General features: G+C 45.0%; 1 protein-coding gene across 14 annotated transcripts in view; it reads left to right on the plus strand.

Annotated features, from left to right (window-relative positions):
- Window positions 1–19,149, plus strand: part of USP54 (ubiquitin specific peptidase 54) — a 257,870-nt gene that overhangs the window by 76,935 nt on the left and 161,786 nt on the right. The window contains exon 1 of one of the 14 annotated variants that reach the window (XM_039546281.1): window positions 3,157–3,230. The exons of the other annotated variants lie outside the window; for them this stretch is intronic. The gene's annotated coding sequence lies outside the window, so the exon portion shown is untranslated. Of the gene's footprint in view, window positions 1–3,156; window positions 3,231–19,149 lie in introns of those variants that run through there. 14 annotated transcript variants of the gene reach the window in all.

Here is a 19,149-nt window from a genome sequence, read left to right on the forward strand (position 1 = left end):
CTAACTGTTGTTCAGAATGGGTTAAATTAATGTGAATTGTTTCACTTTTCTTCCCTTCTCTTCCCCCCAGTGTGTACTGTTATTTGTCCAGTGTGTGGAAATGATTTCCGTGATGATGATGAAATGGTCTTTTGCTCCAGGCACATAATTTTTATAGGTTTCAGAGTATCACTGAGCAGGCTAGGAGGACAATTGATTTTGGCTAGGGAGCAGAACAGTAACAACTGTTTGGTTTGACCCAATCCAGTACTCCTGTTCTTAATCCAGATTCTGAATCTCTTACACTTGTAAAGCTTAGGTGGTACAATCCAGGTAATTGTAAGGTATATGCTGTGTCGTGTTTTGGTCTGTCATTCTGGAGAAAGCCAACATGGGATGATAGTCAATTAATTGCCTGACACAGAAATAATATACTGCAATTTTCAGAGAACTAAGTGAGTGTATAGGTGACCTTGAGACTTCTGGACTGCAGAGTCTGGAGTGGGCATTGCATTGCTGAGGTGAAATTCACAGCCATTGTGCAATAGGGAGTCCAGGAATCACTGCCCTTAGGAATCCTTGCTCAGTCAATATGCCACAGTAATGTATGCTGTCTGTGGTAGTGTTCCAACCTTTTTTTAAAAAAAATGGAGGTAGAATTATAGAAAAACTGAGAGAGCTCTCAGAGAATGTCATGGGGTTGCTGGCCCCTTTAAGGGGAGTCTGATTCCAGGCTATCCATGCTGAGCCAATTGAAGGAGAAGGAGCCTATCTAGACAGTAATTAAATAATGAGCACCTGAACATGATAAAAGCCATCAGGGCTCAGTTGAAGAGAGGTGCTCAGGGAGAAGGTTCAACAGACCACCAGCTCCAAGGACAAAACCTATGCCAGTGGTTCTCCACCTTTTGAGACTACTGTACCCCTTTCAGGAGGTTGATTTGTCTTGCGTACCCCAAGTTTCACCTCACTTAAAAACTATTAGCTTAAAAAATCAGATGTACAAATGCAAAAGTGATACAGAACACTATTACTGAAACATTACTTACTTTCTCATTTTTACCATATAATTATAAAATAAATTGTGACCCCGCCCCCAGGTTGAGAAACATTGATATAATATATAAAGCAGTATAAACAAGTCATTGTCTGTATTAAATTTTAATTTATACTAACTTTGCTAGTGCTTTTCCTGTAGCCTGCTGTAAAACTAGGCAAATATCCAGATGGGTTGAGGTACCTCTGGAAGACCTCTGCATACCCCCAAGGTACCCCTGGTTGAGAACCACTGGCCTATGCAACCCCTGACCGAAGGGGAGAGACCACAGGCTGGAGGGATCAGAACTGAGAACCACAGGCCTTGAGGAGGGCTGTGCTACCCCTGAGTCCAAGGGGAGAGAATCTCGAGATGTCAGGACTGAGAATCACAGACCCCAAGGAGGGGGCATGTACAACCCCAGAACGCATGAGAAGAGAGACTTTTTATTTTAAGTTTATTTAAATTTAATAAAGTAGAACCCCTGCAGGGCAGTCTTGTCTTACACCATTTTGGTCTGTGTAGCCTTCTTAAGGGGCTCAGAGAAGGGAGAAATGTAGGGAGTGCCTTTTGTGGTGCCACCTTAGGTCATCAGGAGGCACTACAGGGCAGGCATGCGAGCTGACATTTTAATATATTATTTAAAAATAGAGATTTTAATATTCTGAGTACACTTATAAAGCCCCTCTCATGATAGTACATGGTGTCTTATTTGTCAAAATCACTTTCCAAATTCTGTATACAAATAGCACTATTGAAATACAGCCTCTTGAGTGGAGAACAAGGAGGCAATCAGTGCATTATTGGAGGCTCTGAGAGAAATTTTGTCTGGAATGCTGGGACAAAGCTCAATTGCTATTAAAAATGCCATGATTTTGTTTTGGTTTGTTTTTTAATATGTAAGAGAAGACCTTGAAAATCAAGTCCCGTGTGTTCTGAAAGAGGCCCTTGGTCAGAAAACTTGAACTGTATCTACCTCAAAAGGATGAAAGGCTGGGTTGGCCTGTAGTCTGAGAGGAGTTTAGATATTCCAACCTGGATATCTTGACCATTAAACTATCTCCTCTCACTAAGGCTCTGTCTATGCTAAGGAAACTTACTGTAATTTTTCTACTCTTTGCAACACTAGTTCAGCACCAACTCTGTGATTAACATTGGGAACCTTTTGTAAGCGGCTGCATATTTAGCACTATGACATGTAGTTCTGCTCAGAGCACGTGTGAATAACATGATGTTATAAACACCAGGAGCAGTTACTTTACAGCGGGCCTCCCAAACTGGTTAACATTGGTGGAACTGAACCAGAGTAGGCAACATTGGGGAAAACTTTTTAGAAAATGACCACACCATGTAGGTGGTGCCTTGAATGAGTAATGCTACAACTCCCTACAAACTCCCACTTGCATTACCCCTCTCCCTCCCCTTAATAGCTACTGCCTCAGTTGGGAAGAACCCCAGGAATATATCATTGGGTCAGACACGGTATCACTATAAGATTGTATAACTTTCTGGTGGTTTGTACAGTATCTGGAGTTAACAGGAAGTACTTTACCTTCCAGCAGCCTTGAATAAAGATACTTTGCCGAAATGCACAAATAATGTTTAGTGAGATCCTAGGCAGTGTGTTTTATGTTGTGTGGGGGTCAGAGCAAGAAAAGGCATGTTGAAACATGGGAGTCACGAAGGGGGATGAGGTGGGTAAAGAGTAAGTAGAGTTGAATAAAGTGAATTGGAAAACTTAACATGTAAAATAAAAAGGGGAAAGACATCATTTTTGTTTCTGAATCTGGGGCAGAAAAGATGAGAGCAAACTGTGCTGCTTACAGTGCATCACTGGCATGCAGCAGCAGTGAATGATTTGACCTGCATTTCAGCTGAAAATGAATTTTGCTGTGGCTCCTCCAAGGGAGCGTTTTATGTTCTGGCAATGTGAATTAGAATGGGGGGAACACACAGAAATAGAATGATTAGGGGGAGCACATTCTGCAGTGCTGGGAACATACTGGGAAGGGCAGTCTCTGTCACTTTAAAAAAAACAATGACCTGTCTGTTGGAGGAGGGGCAGTTTCCTGAGAATCAGGTGCATGTCTGGAGCGATGATGTCATCCTTCTACTAGACTAGCCTGAGCGAGACGGATGCAGAGGAGGGAATGTTTTCCTTAACACTGGTTTCCAGTTGGGAGGAGGAGGAAACTGACAGAGCTGGAGGCAGTTTGTGAGTATCAAATATAGAACTATTGCTTAAATCTTCTGAAATCTGAAGCAGTGAACTGCAGGTTGAAGGTGATACACACAGCTTCGTTCTAAGTTGAAAATTATGGACAGACTATACAAGTATTGAGGAGATTCTTCCATTACCAACATCCCATGCAGCAAACACTTTGGATGTTGCTTCCTAATAAGCTTTCATGAACAATATTATTGATCTCTTCTTTCAGCAACAGGGAGCAAGCTAGATGGTTTGTTCAGAGATTGTCTGTTTTCATACATTTAAAGAATCAGTGTGGTAACATTTGCTTCTGGTATAGTGTGGTAGTGTGTGTGACAAACACTATCGTTATTTAAAGTCTGAGTGGATTCTTGGTCCTCAGAGACTACCTGATAACCTCAGTCTTTCATTGCTATCTTGTAAATGATTTAACTAATGTAAGCAGGTATCAATAATAGGTTAGAAAAGCTTGACTTATGGAGAGATCATAAGATTTTTTTTGTGATTTTAATATCTTGCTGGTACTGCAAGAGGTGAGGAAGAGAGTGAGAAGGCAAGTGTGTGCATAGTAACCTGAAACCTTAGATTTGTAAGTTTCTTGGGGCAGGGACTGTCTTTGTCCAAGGCCTAATACAATGGGGCCCCAATCCTGACTTGAGCCTCTGAGGACTACTCTAATATAACTATCTTCTTCTCATTTTCTCTACTGTCTTAAGAACATACAGGATGCCACAGTATTAGGGTGAAAGAAACTCTGTATGGTACTATTACTATGGTTTGTATTTTTATTCACATTGAACTAAAAACTTATACCATGGCTCAGTCACTTTTCCTTCCACTATTCTGTATCATCAGTGACAAATAATATTCAACAACAAACAAACAAAAAATGTGAACTTCTAAGGAACATGGGTGCCCTTTAAAAGGTCATTCTAGTTTTAGGTTATAACAGGTTTCAGAGAAATTTTCTATACTTCATATGGGAAATATTGCTAGATTTAGTGTATCCTTAACATAGACCCCAACCCCAGGATGGAAGAAATGACCAAGTTGGTGCCAGTATCTATGATAACCAAAAAACAACAACATGTGCAGAGTACGGTTACCCCAAACTTGCCATGGATTTTTCTTTGTTTATACCTCCAGATTTCAAGAGAATCCTGTAAGGAGGGGTGGGCTTTTTTCCTAACCCATTTGTTGGTGGCATGAAGCCAGGTGGGGGAGAGGAAACTCCTGCTTGTAATGCAACACTTATGTTGTTTTGTTTGTTTGTTACTGTAGCGCCTCAGAGCCACAGTCATGTATCAGGTGCTGTACAAACCCAGAACAACATGATGGTCTCTTTAACTGCATTAGAAAATGTACTTTATACATTGATTCTTTGCAGATGGAAATTGACTTTTTTTCTGCAGCATTTTTCTTAAAAATGTGCATAATCTTTTAAATTTTAATCTGTAAACCAGTTGTTAGCACTAATAAATGTACACATTACTCAGTCCTAGAGGTGTGTGATCTCTCATGAGACTGAAACATACTTAGGACTTTCTGCTCCTAGATAAAAGTTGGTATATGTAATGTAAAGTATTATATTTTGGTAGACCAAGATAACTCAAAATGCAGAACCAGTTCCTCAGTTCTGGGCAAGGAACACACAGCGCAGTGTGGGGGTGTGCAGAGGTGACTTTCTCACACCCCTTGTCCAGTGGCTGGACCCCACCCCATTTGCAAATGGCAACTTGTAGATATCTGTGTGGAAGAGAGTCCTGGCCACACACCTTTCTCCAAATCATTTCCATCTATGCTGGCACCTGAACGGTAGGTGGGAGTATAAAAACTCCCATAAAACATCTGTTTCATCCAAAGACTCCCATGCTCAGGCCAGATCCTCCAAGCCCACTGTGTTTTGGGCCAGTGTGGCTGGCGAAATAGTGCAGTGTGTGTGGCCCAGGCTCTGGGCTCCAGCATATAAGACACTATACTTGAAGGATGAGGTGTGCATTCCATTCTTAACCTTTCTTGAGGCGTTCACTTAACTTATCACTTTATTAAATATATTACTGTATTTAGGTCTTTTTGAGCATTCTGTAGTCTCTAGGCTGGATTCTCTGGTCTGCAAAATTTGTTTTGCAGAAAGCAAACTTAAAATGGCTGGAAAAGGTGCTGGAGAGATCCTCCTGCTCAGGGGGGATCTCATACAGGTAAAGCTAGAGGAGGGGGCTCTGCCACCTGACTCCACCACCGCCTGTTCTGCAACCCCGGTCCCAGTATGACAGAAAGGGGCATGGTGGAGCCAAGGCTCCACGACACCTGATTCCCTCCTAGTTAAGGTTCCCTCAGGAATATTACACTAGCAGTATGAATTAAAGTTTTCTTCTTCAGCCTAAATCTATGGCAAGGCTTTTCAACTTTCCCTGTCTATCATGCCCAAGTTCTATCTGGAGACTCAAGCCCTCTACATCTATAGAACAGGGTTCTGTGGCTACTCCACTTACAGTGCAGATACATTTACCTACATTCATATTATGTATTCTGGAAAAATTCCACCATGATTTCAACAGCTTCCACCCCTCCATCAACCTCAGCCTGGACCTATCTACACGGGAGGTCCACTTCCTAGACACCACGGTGCAAATAAGTGGTGGTCACATTAACACCACCCTATACCGAAAACCTACCGACCGCTATGCCTACCTTCATGCCTCCAGCTTCCATCCCGGGCACACTACAAGATCCATTGTCTACAGCCAAGCACTGAGGTACAACCGTATCTGCTCTAACCCCGCAGACAGAGACCAACACTTAGAAAATCTCCACCAAGCATTCTCAAGACTACAGTACCCACATGAGGAAATAAGGAAACAGATCAACAGAGCCAGATGTGTACCCAGAAGCCTCCTACTGCAAGACAAGCCCAAGAAAGAAACCAACAGGACTCCACTGGCCATCACATACAGTCCCCAGCTCAAACCCCTCCACCGCATCATCAGGGATCTACAACCCATCCTGGACAATGATCCCACACTTTCACAGGCCTTGGGTGGCAGGCCAGTCCTCGCCCACAGACAACCTGCCAACCTGAAGCATATTCTCACCAGCAACTGCACACCGCACCATAGTAACTCTAGCTCAGGAACCAACCCATGCAACAAACCTCGATGCCAACTCTGCCCACATATCTACACCAGCAACACCATCACAGGACCTAACCAGATCAGCCACACCATCACCGGTTCATTCACCTGCACATCCACCAATGTAATATATGCCATCATATGCCAGCAATGCCCCTCTGCTATGTACATCGGCCAAACTGGACAGTCTCTAAGGAAAAGGATAAATGGACACAAATCAGACATTAGGAATGGCAATATACAAAAACCTGTAGGAGAACACTTCAACCTCCCTGGCCACACAATAGCAGATTTTAAGGTGGCCATCCTCCAGCAAAAAAACTTTAGGACCAGACTCCAGAGAGAAACTGCTGAGCTCCAGTTCATCTGCAAATTTAACACCATCAGTTTAGGACTAAACAAAGACTGTGAATGGCTTGCCAATTACAGAACCAGTTTCTCCTCCCTTGGTTTTCACACCTCAGCTGCTGGAACAGGGCCCCATCCTCCCTGATTGATCTAACCTCGTTATCTCTAGCTTGCTTCTTGCTTGGTTATATATACACACCTGCCCCTGGAAATTTCCACTGCTTGCATCCGAAGAAGTGGGTATTCACCCACGAAAGCTCATGCTGCAAAACATCTGTTAGTCTATAAGGTGCCACAGGATTCTTTGCTGCTTCTACAGAACCAGACTAACACGGCTACCCCTCTGATATTATGTATTATCTTTACATTACTTGAAGGATTATGCTGGTGTCTGTGAAGCAATCCTTTTTAACAACTACTTCCTTGACCATTTGTGAGGGTAATGTTTTAGTCCCAATTAGTATGCAGTGGTGGCCATTTCTGATTGTCTAAACTTAGTGTTCTGTATTTTCTGTACTGGACATATACACTGTGTTTCTCATATATAGACTGGCCACACAGAGCCCCACCATGGGATCTGTATTAATCCAATCAGCTTTCATTAACTGTTAAATCTCTTTGGGGATACAGGGTGATTGTCCATAGGTGTGCGTAGCACATTTCATTAGGGTGTGCACCACAGGAATTTTATTTATTTATTTAAAGGCGAACATTTATTGAATACTCAGTCATAAAGGACGTTATTTTTATTCATCAAACTAAAGAAACTGAAACTTAACTAAACTTATTATTTTTTTTAATTAACAACTAAACTTTACTTAAAAAATGAGACAGTTCCTAACTGAGGAGTCGGAGGTAATTGCACTACTATCAGCAAATTCATTATAATTCAGTTTTTCTGCTCCTTTTCTTATCTTAACAACGAACCAATCCATATTTTAAAATTAAAAGGGGATATCATACGATTGAATTAAAACATAAAGCCACGGGCTTGTTATGCTATTTCAGTAGAGTACATGTGACAAAGATTACAAACTCTGTAGACTCTGCGCTGGGCATGCCTGATGCGGCCGCTTATATAGGTCAAAGAATTTTCTAGAATAGTAGTTGGAGAGGGAGGGGAGGACCAATGGTAATGCGGCGTCGCAGTAGTGGGGATGCATGCTGCAAGTGAACGCGGGCTTTCTATACATTTCTACATCTGTATTACGCAATTCGGCGCTTATTGCATAATGCAACAATCCATACTTTAAAAGAGCGCATCATGCGATTAAATTAAAATGCAAAGCCACTTTTTTTTTTATTTTTATTTTTTTTTTGAGACATTAGGGCACGGGTGGGCAAACTTTTTGGTCCGAGGGCCACATCGGGGTGGGGAAATTGTATGCAGGGCTGGCGCAGGGGGTTGGGATGTGGAAGGGGGTGCAGTGTGCAGAAATGGGCTCAGGGCAAGGGATTGGGGCAGAGGACGGGTGCAGCGTGTATGAGGTGGCTCAGGGAAGGGGGTTGGGGTGCAGGAGGGGTGCGGAGTGCAGGCAGGGGGCTCAGGGCAGGGAGTTGTGCAGGAAGGGTGCGGGGTGCAGGCAGGGGGCTTAGAGAAGGGAGTTGGGGTGCGGCAGGGGGATCAGGACAGGGAGTTGGGGTGCAGGAGGGGTGTGGCAGGGAGATCAGGACAGGGAGTTGGGGGGCGGGGTGCTGGAGGGGTTCGGGCTCCGGCACGGTGCCGCTTACCTAAAGTGGCTCGGAGTGGCAGTGGTGCGCTCCCTGGCTGCCTGCCCTGGCCCCATGCCATGCTGCTCACCATGTCCCTGCGTGGCCCCTGGGGAGGGCCACAGGACTCCACATGTGCTGCCCTTGCCGCGCCTCCAGGTACCACCTCCGAAGCTCCCATTGGCTGTGGTTCCCTGTTTCCGGCCAATGGGAGCTGCAGGGGGCGGTGCCTGAAGCAATGCATGGAGCTGTCTTCCCCCCAGGCCTCAGGGATGTGGCTGCTTCTGAGAGTGGTACGGGGCCTGCGGCACCTCAGGGGGCAAGTCCCGCAGGCCAGATCCAAAGCCCTGAGGAGCTGGATCCAGGCTGTAGTTTGCCCATCCCTGCATTAGGGTGTGCCTGGGCACACCCCGTGTGCACGCCTATGTAAAGCAGGGTTTATGAGATCAGAAGGATACTTTCATTTTTGGATATGTTAAACATGTCATGCTTTCTATCGAGGCACCCACATCTCCTGGAGGAAACTGGGGTGTGTGTATGTTGCATCACTTTAGTGTTTAATAGGTGAATTTTACCACACTCGGTATCCTGTCAAAAGCAGTTTTGTAGTGCAGAGATGTGAGATGCTTTACGATTCTAGGCTGGGTGAACAAGTCAAGAATCCAGGACAGACTGGGATTAGGCTACAGAGTGAAATCTGGTAAATTACTCTTCTATCTGTTAATGTCTTTAACTGCTAAGTGTATGTATTTTTTCATTGTAATACCTATTGTCAAGACAGATACGGATTGTCACAAATTAATATGAGTTGTCCAAACTTTCCTTTGGGAACCCTCTCAATTGCTTTGTTATAAATACATTTTTTTCCACCCCTGTTGAAAATATATTACTTGGAGCTTCCTTATATTTTGGTGTATTGGGCAAATCTCTTAATTTCAACTCACTGTGAAATAAAACAGTAAATCTAACGGATATGGCAAACTGTGTGTTATATATTCGTCCATCTACTAGCCAGCAGATGGGAATAGTCAATGTATTCTAGAAATCCAGTTCAGCTTTTGCTGTTACCTACAGGTATAAAGCTGTGTTTCTTGTTAAATCACTGAAAAGAAGACTTTCAAAGGAGGAAAGAGAAACAACACTTGCATGAAATTTTATAGCTTCCCTTCTTTGGGATAGTGCATTTCCAGACAAAAGACCTGTTTCTGAAACACTTCAAAATGAAGTTAAATTTGGGTTGATTTCTCAGTGGATTAGAGTGACTGTTCGTGTATCTGTGTCATTGAGTTGGTTTCGTTCCTTCAGTCATGCAATTTGCAAACCAGACTTGTATGGTCTCATAGCTGCATTCTGTGTATCCTGACTTCATGTTTCTCAATGTGCCAAAGTTCAGTTGTAGGACAAAGACTAAAAATAAGGCACAAAAGGAAGTAATTAGTTCAAGAAGCTTAAAATAACATAGGATTAATTTGAACCCAAATAAATTTGTTATAACCTCGGTTTCTTGATTTAGCTTTTCTAATATAAATTTAAGATAACTAATATAAAAGTAAACTGGTAGTTGGACAGAAACTAAGGTCTTAAAGGAGATGATCAATCATGGGTAGAAAAAATGGTTTATGAAACTTTCTTTTATTTTGGCACAGTGCTGATGGAGTTAAGTTTTCTGAGATGAGGCCAGAAGCGATGCATGGGGGTGTTATGTGCCCCTCCCCTCCAGATTTGCTGCTTCACTTCTACTGAGCATAGAATCATAGAAGATTAGGGCTGGAAGAGACCTCAGGAGGTCATCTAGTCCAACCCCCTGCTCAAAGCAGGACCATGGACTGAGCAGAGGGTTGCCTACCTTCTAATTGCACAAAACCGAACACCCTAGCCCTGCCCCTTCTGAGGCCCCACCCCTTCCCTGAGGCCCCGCCCCCATTCACTACATTCCCCCTTTCTTGGTGGCTTGCTCTCTCCCACCCTCACTCACTTTCACTGGGCTGGGACAGGGGGTTGGGATGCATGAGGGGGCTTTAAATGGGGGTGCGGGCTCTGGGGTGGGTCTAGAAATGAGGGGTTCAGGGTGCGGGAGGGGGCTCCAGGTTGGGGCAGAGAGTTGGGATGTGGGAGGGGGTGCGGGCTCTGGGGTGAGGCTGGGGATGAGGAGTTTGAGGTGCAGGAGGGGGCTCCAGGCTGGGGTGGGGCCACGGATGAGGGGTGCAGAGGGGTGAGGGTTCAGGGCTGGGGGTGCAGGGTTGAGGGTGCAGGAGACGGCTCCGGGTTTGGGTGGGCTCAGAGCTGGGGTGCAGGAGGGGTCTCCTAGTTTGGGTGGCGCTGGGATGGGGTTGGGGCGTGGGCTTACCTTGGGCAGCTCCCGGTCAGCGGTGCCGCAGGGCTAAGGCAGGCTGCCTGCCTGTCCTGCCTCCATGCTGTGCCCCAGAAACGGCCAGCAGGTCCGGCTCCTGACGGGGGGCCAAGAGGCTCCATGGTATGTGCTGCTCTTGCCCGCAGGCATCGCTCCCCCAGCTGCCATTGGCCGGTTTCCGGCCAATGGGAGTGCGGAGCTGGTGTTTGGGCAGCACGTGGAGCCCATGACCCCCCCCCCCCAGCAGCTGGACCTGCTGGCCACTTCCGGGGCACAGTGCGGTGCCCCAGGACAGGTAGGGACTAGCCTGTCTTAGCTCCGCAGCACTGCCAATCGGGCTTTTAATGACCCAGTAGGCGGCGGTGACTGGAGCTGCCAGGGTCCCTTTTCGACCGGGTGTTCCGGACGAAAATTGGACACCTGGTCACCCTAACTGACCATGGTCAGTAATATCTGCTGAAGCTGCTGCCCTCACCCTGCCCCCCAACTGTCAGCAGGTACAGATCATCTCTGGAGAGGCTTAAACCCTTTGTGCTACTCTTATGCCTGGTAAAAGGGCCAGAGTGGCATAAAGGGTCTTTAAAAGCACCAGTTTTGCCTGGGCGAGGTTTCCCCTGGCGCAGAGTGCAGACACTGCAGCAGACAGCCATAAGACTGCCTTTGGAAGACCCCCTTGCAAGTGCTGATAGTATCGGGGCCATGGCCACAACATGTAGTACTGCAGAGATTCTGCCACCTATAGAGCATCATGTGGGGGCTTCTGTAATTTAGGCCCACAGGGCAGTCTATAGGCTTGTCTACACAGGGAAATTTATCAGCAGAATTACTGCTCTAGTTATACCAGTATAACTCCCCGTGTGGACTTTCTCTTATTTTGGAATAAGAGTGTTTACGTGGGTTGTTATATCTGTATAACTAGAATAGTAGAATTCTGCTGGAAAATTTTCCTGTGTACACAAGCCCTGTGTTAATTCCAGGTTCCTTTTTGGCCCTTGAGCAGCCCAGGATCAGGCTTAAAGCCACCATTGCTCTTCCCTCCCACTGGACTGCAGGTTTTGTGTTGTGCCTCTTAAAGATGCATCATAGCACTACCCTAGCAGTTATATCAGGACTAGGATTTAAAGACACATTTTCATATTATATTACAGCTCTGACCTCTCAACGAGTAGTGATCAACGGCTCAATGTTTAATATCAAGTGGAGAGTATGATGGGATAGCCTAATTTTGGCAATTAATTGGTCTTTGACTACTAGCAGTAAATATGCCCAATGGCTTGTGATGGGATGTTAGATGGGGTGGGATCTGAGTTACTACAGAGAATTCTTTCCTGGGTGCTGGCTGGTGAGTCTTGCCCACATGCTCAGGGTTTAACTGATCGCCATATTTGGGGTCGGGAAGGAATTTTCCTCCAGGGCAGATTGGCAGAGGCCCTGGAGGTTTTTCGCCTTCCTCTGCAGCATGGGGCACGGGTCACTTTCTGGAGGATTCTCTGCAGCTTGAGGTCTTCAAACCGCAATTTGGGGACTTTGATAACTCAGACATAGGCTAGGGGTTTGTTATAGAAGTGGATAGGTGGGATTCTGTGGCCTGCATTGTGCAGGTCAGACTAGATGATCATAATGGTCCCTTCTGACCTTAAAGTCTATGAGTCTATGAGTTTATGAGTGCCCCAGTGTTTTGTCCTGGGGCCAATTTTGTTCAACAACTTCATTGATGATAGGATGGATTGCACCCTCAGCAAGTTCGGAGATGACACTAAGCTGGGAGGAGAGGTAGATATTCTGGAGGGTAGGGATAGGGTTCAGAGTGACCTAGACAAATTGGAGGATTGGGCTAAAAGAAATCTGATGAGGTTCAATAAAGACAAGTGCAGACAGCTGCAGTGGCACAGGAGCCAGCAAACAGAGCTGTAAACAGGGGAGTTTACTTGGGGAGTTTGGAGGGAAGACTAAGAGGCAGGCAGAGGAACAGACAGGCGAGTGAAGGGAGAGTGTGGTGTTCTGGCAGTGTTTTGGTGCTCGTTGGGGGGTTTGTGTTGCTGTGGGTGGTGGTGGTGTGGTTTGGTTTGTTCTTCCTGGATTTACAGGATTTAGGTGGGAAGCCTATGACAGATACAGAGGAAGCAGTGGTAGTGACCCAAGCAGTGGAAGACATAATGAAGATAATTGGATGTGGAAGCTGCAGCATGTACATGATCCTGGAGGGGGTACCTGAAAAGAGTTTTGTCTGCATGAAGTGCCGCCAGATAGAGCTGATGGAAGAAAAGATCCGAGGATTGGAGATGCAGGTGGAAACTCTGGTCGAGTTTAGAAGGGGGTTCGAGCAGATGATGGAGCAAAGACATGAGGAGGCTGAAGGGAAAAGCTCAGACTTGCAGATGGAAGCAGGACCAAAGAACTCTGAGGGGAGACTGCTGGGTGAGGAAAGTGGACAGTGGAAGCCTGTGACTAAGAGAACCAGGCAGAGGAAAAGACAGGCTAGTGAAGGAGCAATAGAGCTCAGGAACAGGTTTGCGGAGTTGGAAAATGAAGAAGGGGCACAGCAGGTGGTCGCTGAAGGTGAGAGGGCAAGGAAGAAGAGAAGAGCAGCTAGCCCTATAGGAAGAGGCGAAGAGTCAATGGAGATGACACCAAATATGAGCCCCAGGAGGATACAGGATGGGTTGCGGAGGATTGCAAGGGACAATAGAAATCGAGAGGACTTGCAGCCAGAGGGAACAGGGGATAGACCAGAGAATCGCACTGTCACCAGGAAAAGGCAGGTCTATGTGATTGGGGACTCTTTACTGAGAAGAATAGACAGGCCTGTAACTAGAGCTGATCCAGAGAAGAGAAGGGTGTGCTGTTTGCCGGGTGTTAAGATATGGGATGTGGACCTGAGGATGAGGAGGATCCTAACGGGAGCAGGAAAGAATCTTCTGATTGTTCTTCCTGTGGGAACGAATGATACAGCTAGATTCTCGCTGGAACAAGGGAGACTATGCCAGGCTGGGGAAGACGCTTAAGGAAATCGAGGCTCAGTTGATCTTCAGTGGGGTTCTGCCTATTCCTAGAGAAGGGCAACAAAGGTGTGACAAGATTATGAGGACCAACAGATGGCTCAGGCAGTGGTGCTATAAGGAGGGCTTTGGGATGTATGGCCACTGGGAAGCATTCATGGACAGAGGACTGTTCTCTTGGGATGGACTTCACCTGAGTAGGGAGGGAAATAGACTTCTAGGATGGAGGCTGGCACAACTGATTAAGAGAGCTTTAAACTAGGAATTGGGGGGAGATGGTTGGGAGATATCCAGGTAATCTCCATGCTGGATTTTAACATTGAGAGGGAACAAAAAGAAGTAAGAAGAGGGATACAGCCGTTGGTCGGAGAAGACATAAGGAGGAAGGGTAGTGTAGATTCAAGTCTAATAGATGATACTGGTGTTAGAATGTCTGTGCCTAATTGGGTAAAGAATGTCAGTGAAGCCAAACAGCAAAAATTAAGATGTTTGTACACCAATGCGAGGAGTCTAGGTAACAAAATGGAGGAACTAGAGTTACTGGTGCAGGAAGTGAAACCGGATATTATAGGGATAACAGAAACATGGTGGAATAGTAGTCATGATTGGAATACAGGTATTGAAGGGTATGTGCTGTTTAGGAAAGACAGAAATAAAGGCAAAGGTGGTGGAATAGCATTGTATATTAATGATGAGGTAGACTGTAAAGAAATAAGAAGGGATGGAATGGATAAGACAGAGTCTGTCTAGACAAAAATCACATTGGGGAAGAAAGCCACAAGAGCCTCCCCTGGGATAGTGCTTGGGGTGTGCTATAGACCACCGGGATCTGATTTGGATATGGATAGAGATCTCTTTAATGTTTTTAATGAAGTAAATATTAATGGTAATAGTGTGATCATGGGAGACTTTATCTTCCCAGATATAGACTGGAGAACAAGTGCTAGTAATAATAATAGGGCTCAGATTTTCCTGGATGCGATAGCTGATGGATTCCTTTACCAAGTAGTTGCTGAACCAACAAGAGAGGATGCCATTTTAGATTTGGTTTTGGTGAGTAGTGAGGGCCTTCTAGGAGAATGGTTGTAGAGGACAACCTTGGTTCGAGCGATCATGAGCTAATTCAGTTTAAACTAAATGGAAGGATAAACAAAAATAGATTGGTGATTAAAGTTTTTTATTTCAAAAGGGCTAACTTTAAAAAAATTAAGGGAATTAGTTAGGGAAGTGGATTGGACTGAAGAACTTGGGGATCTAAAGGCGGCAGAGGCCTGGAATTACTTCAAGTCAAAGTTGCAGAAACTTTCAGAAGCCTGCCTCCCAAGAAAGGGGAAAAAACTCATAGGCAGGAATTGTAGACCAAGATGGATGAGCAAGCATCTCAGAGAGGTGATTAAGAAAAAGCAGAAAGCCTACAAGGAGTGGAAGATGGGAGTGACCAGCAAAGAAAGCTACCTTATTGAGGTCAGAACATGTAGAGATAAAGTGAGAAAAGCCAAAAGCCATGTAGAGTTGGACCTTGCAAAGGGAATTAAAACCAATAGTAAAAGGTTCTATAGCCATATAAATAAGAAGAAAACAAAGAAAGAAGTGTGGCCTGTAAACACTGAGGATGGAGTGGAGGTTAAGGATAATCTAGGCATGGCCCACTATCTAAACAAATACTTTACCTCAGTCTTTAATGAGGAGCTTAGGGGTAATGGTAGGATGACAAATCAGAATGAGGATATGGCGGTAGATATTACCACATCCGAGGTAGAAGCCAAACTCGAACAGCTTAATGGGACTAAATCAGGGGGGGCCCAGATAATCTTCATCCAAGAGTATTAAAGGAACTGGCACATGAAATTGCAAGACCATTAGCAAGAATTTTTAATGAATCTGTAAACTCATGGGTTGTACCGTACGACTGGAGAATTGCTAAGATAGTTCCTATTTTTAAGAAGGGCGGGGGGGAATGTGATCTGGGTAACTACAGGCCTGTTAGCTTGGCATCTGTAGTATGCAAGATCTTGGAAAAAATGTTGAAGGAGAAAGTAGTTAAGGACATTGAGGTCAATGGTAATTGGGACAAAATACAACATGGTTTTACAAAAGGTAGATCGTGCCAAACCAGCTTGATCTCCTTCTTTGGGAAGGCAACAGATATTTTTTAGACAAAGGAAACGCAGTGTGTCACGGAGTCCCCAGGCGATGCTCTGGAACTGCTCCCCACAAAGCCAGTCAGGACTTTGGGGAACCTCCTCTCCCTTGGAGCAAACTTTTTCAGGGCAAGAAGCTCACACGGCTTCACCTCCTGGGTCTCTCCTTGGAGCATTCAGCATCCTCTGCCCCTCCGTGCACTTCCCCCAGTGAGCCTGCCCCAGCGGGGTCCTGGGGAAGCCAGAGGGTCCTGCACCCCCAATTCGCAGTCAGATGTGACTCTCAGCAAGCCAGTAAAACAGAGGTTTATTTGATGACAGGAACACGGTCTAAAACAGAGCTGGTAGGTACCGTGAGCCGGACCCCTCAGCCGAGTCCATTCTGGGGGGCTGTGAGCCAGACCCCCACGTCTGCACTTCACCCTTCGTCCCCAGCCAGCTCCAGACTGCCAACCCCCTCCAGCCCCTCCTCTCTGGGCTTTGTCTCTTTCCTGGGCCAGGAGGCCACCTGACCTCTTTGTTCTCCCACACCTTTAGCATCCCCTTGCAGGGAGGGAAGGGCCTGGCTATTAGTTGCCAGGTGACAGAGGGTCGGCCAGGAACTGAGCCCCCACCACAGTATTCAGAGGGAACATTAAGAACAGCCCCACTTCGTCACACAGTGAATCTAATTTACCTCGATTTCATTAAGGCATTTGATATGGTTCCACATGGGGAATTATTAGCTAAATTGGAAAAGATGGGGATCAATATGAAAATTGAAAGGTGGATAAGGAACCGGTTAAAGGGGAGACTACAATGGGTGGTACTGAAAGGTGAACTGTCAGGCTGGAGGGAGATTACTAGTGGATTTCCTCAGGGATCGATTTTGGGACCAATCTTATTTAATCTTTTTATTACTGACCTTGGCACAAAAAGTGGGAATGTGCTAATAAAGTTTGCAGATGACACAAAGCTGGGAGGTATTGCCAATACAGAGAAGACCAGGATATCATACAGGAAGATCTGGATGACCTTGTAAACTGGAGTAATAGTAATAAGATGAAATTTAATAGTGAAAAGTGCAAGGTCATGGATTTAGGGATTAATAACAAGAATTTTGGTTATAATCTGGGGGCACATCAGTTGGAAGTAACAGAGGAGGAGAAGGACCTCGGAGTATTGGTTGATCACAGGATGACTATGAGCCGCCAATGTGATATGGCCGTGAAAAAAGCTAATGCGGTCTTGGAATGCATCAGGCGAGGTATTCCCAGTAGAGATAAGAAGGCGTTAGTACCATTATACAAGGCACTAGTGAGATCTCATCTGGAATAGTGTGTGCAGTTCTGGTCACCCATGTTTAAGAAGGATGAATTCAAACTGGAACAGGTACAGAGAAGGGCTACTAGGATGATCCAAGGAATGGAAAGCCTGTCTTATGAAAGGAGACTCAAAGAGCTCGGCTTGTTTAGCCTAACCAAAAGAAGGCTGAGGGGAGATATGATTGCTCTCTATAAATATATCAGAGGAATAAATACCAGGGAGGGAGAGGAATTACACTGGTCTACAATTTTTGAGAAGTCGTCTGCTTCAGAGATAAAATGTGGTATTTATTATGTATTTTGATGTGCTGAATTCAGATATGACAATTAAAACAACTGGCTACTGTTTCTAAGATATTTAAGTTTTTACATTTTATGTCTATGTATATTGTGTAGATAGTAGAGTTTTAATCATAAATTGTAAACCTAGGTCTTTTCATGTGTTTATGGTTGCTTTACATGATAATATTTCACCTGTCCTGTTTATGTAACACTTTAAAAATCAGCAAAAGGGTTATATAAATAAAATTTATTATGAAACAAAAGGCAAAAAACTATTATGTACATAGTTTAGTCCTATTCAGTGTCTACTCGGCGCTTCTTGGCTTGTCTCTTGTATTCATTAAATGGAGCATCTCTTGTCACTGTCCAGCAATAGTCTGCAAGCATTGATGGGCTCCATTTGCCCTGATAGCGTTTCTCCATTGTTGCAATGTCCTGGTGAAATCGCTCGTCGCTCACTGCTCCGCAGTTCGGTGGAAAAAAAATCTAGATGAGAGTGCAAAAAATGTATCTTTAGTGACATGTTGCAACCAAGGCTTTTGTATGCCTTGAGGAGGTTTTCCACCAACAACGTGTAGTTGTCTGCCTTGTTGTTTCCGAGAAAATTTATTGCCACTAACTGAAAGGCTTTCCATGCCGTCTTTTTCTTGCCACGCAGTACATGGTCAAATGCATCATCTCGAAGAAGTTCATGAATCTGAGGATCAACAAAGACACCTTCCTTTATCTTAGCTTCACTTAACCTTGGAAATTTTCCACGGAGGTACTTGAAAGCTGCTTGTGTTTTGTCAATGGCCTTGACAAAGTTCTTCATCAGACCCAGCTTGATGTGTAAAGGTGGTAACAAAATCTTCCTTGATTCAACAAGTGGTGGATGCTGAACACTTTTCCTCCCAGGCTCCAATGACTGTCGGAGTGGCCAATCTTTCTTGATGTAGTGGGAATCTTTTGCACGACTATCCCATTCACAGAGAAAACAGCAGTACTTTGTGTATCCAGTCTGCAGACCAAGCAAGAGAGCAACAACCTTCAAATCGCCACAAAGCTGCCACTGATGTTGGTCATAGTTTATGCACCTCAAAAGTTGTTTCATGTTGTCATAGGTTTCCTTCATATGGACTGCATGACCAACTGGAATTGATGGCAAAACATTGCCATTATGCAGTAAAACAGCTTTAAGGCTTGTCTTCGATGAATCAATGAACAGTCTCCACTCATCTGGATCGTGAACGATGTTGAGGGCTGCCATCACACCATCGATGTTGTTGCAGGCTACAAGATCACCTTCCATGAAGAAGAATGGGACAAGATCCTTTTGACGGTCACGGAACATGGAAACCCTAACATCACCTGCCAGGAGATTCCACTGCTGTAGTCTCCCTGACAAGGTCATTCAGTTCACCTTGTGTTATGAGGTGTGGTTCAGAGGAGGAGGATGGGAGAAAATGTGGGTCCTGTGACAGTGATGGTTCAGGACCAGAAGTTTCATCCTCTTCCTCGTCTGACTCAAGTGAGAATGATTCTGGTGCATCAGGAACCGGCAGTCCTTCTCCGTGGGGTACTGGGCGTATAGCTGATGGAATGTTTGGATAATGCACAGTCCACTTTTTCTTCTTTGGCACCTTTCCCAACTGGAAGCACCATGCAGAAGTAACAATTG

Source organism: Mauremys reevesii, linkage group 7 (assembly GCF_016161935.1).
Source record: "Mauremys reevesii isolate NIE-2019 linkage group 7, ASM1616193v1, whole genome shotgun sequence".
NCBI lineage: Eukaryota > Metazoa > Chordata > Testudines > Geoemydidae > Mauremys > Mauremys reevesii.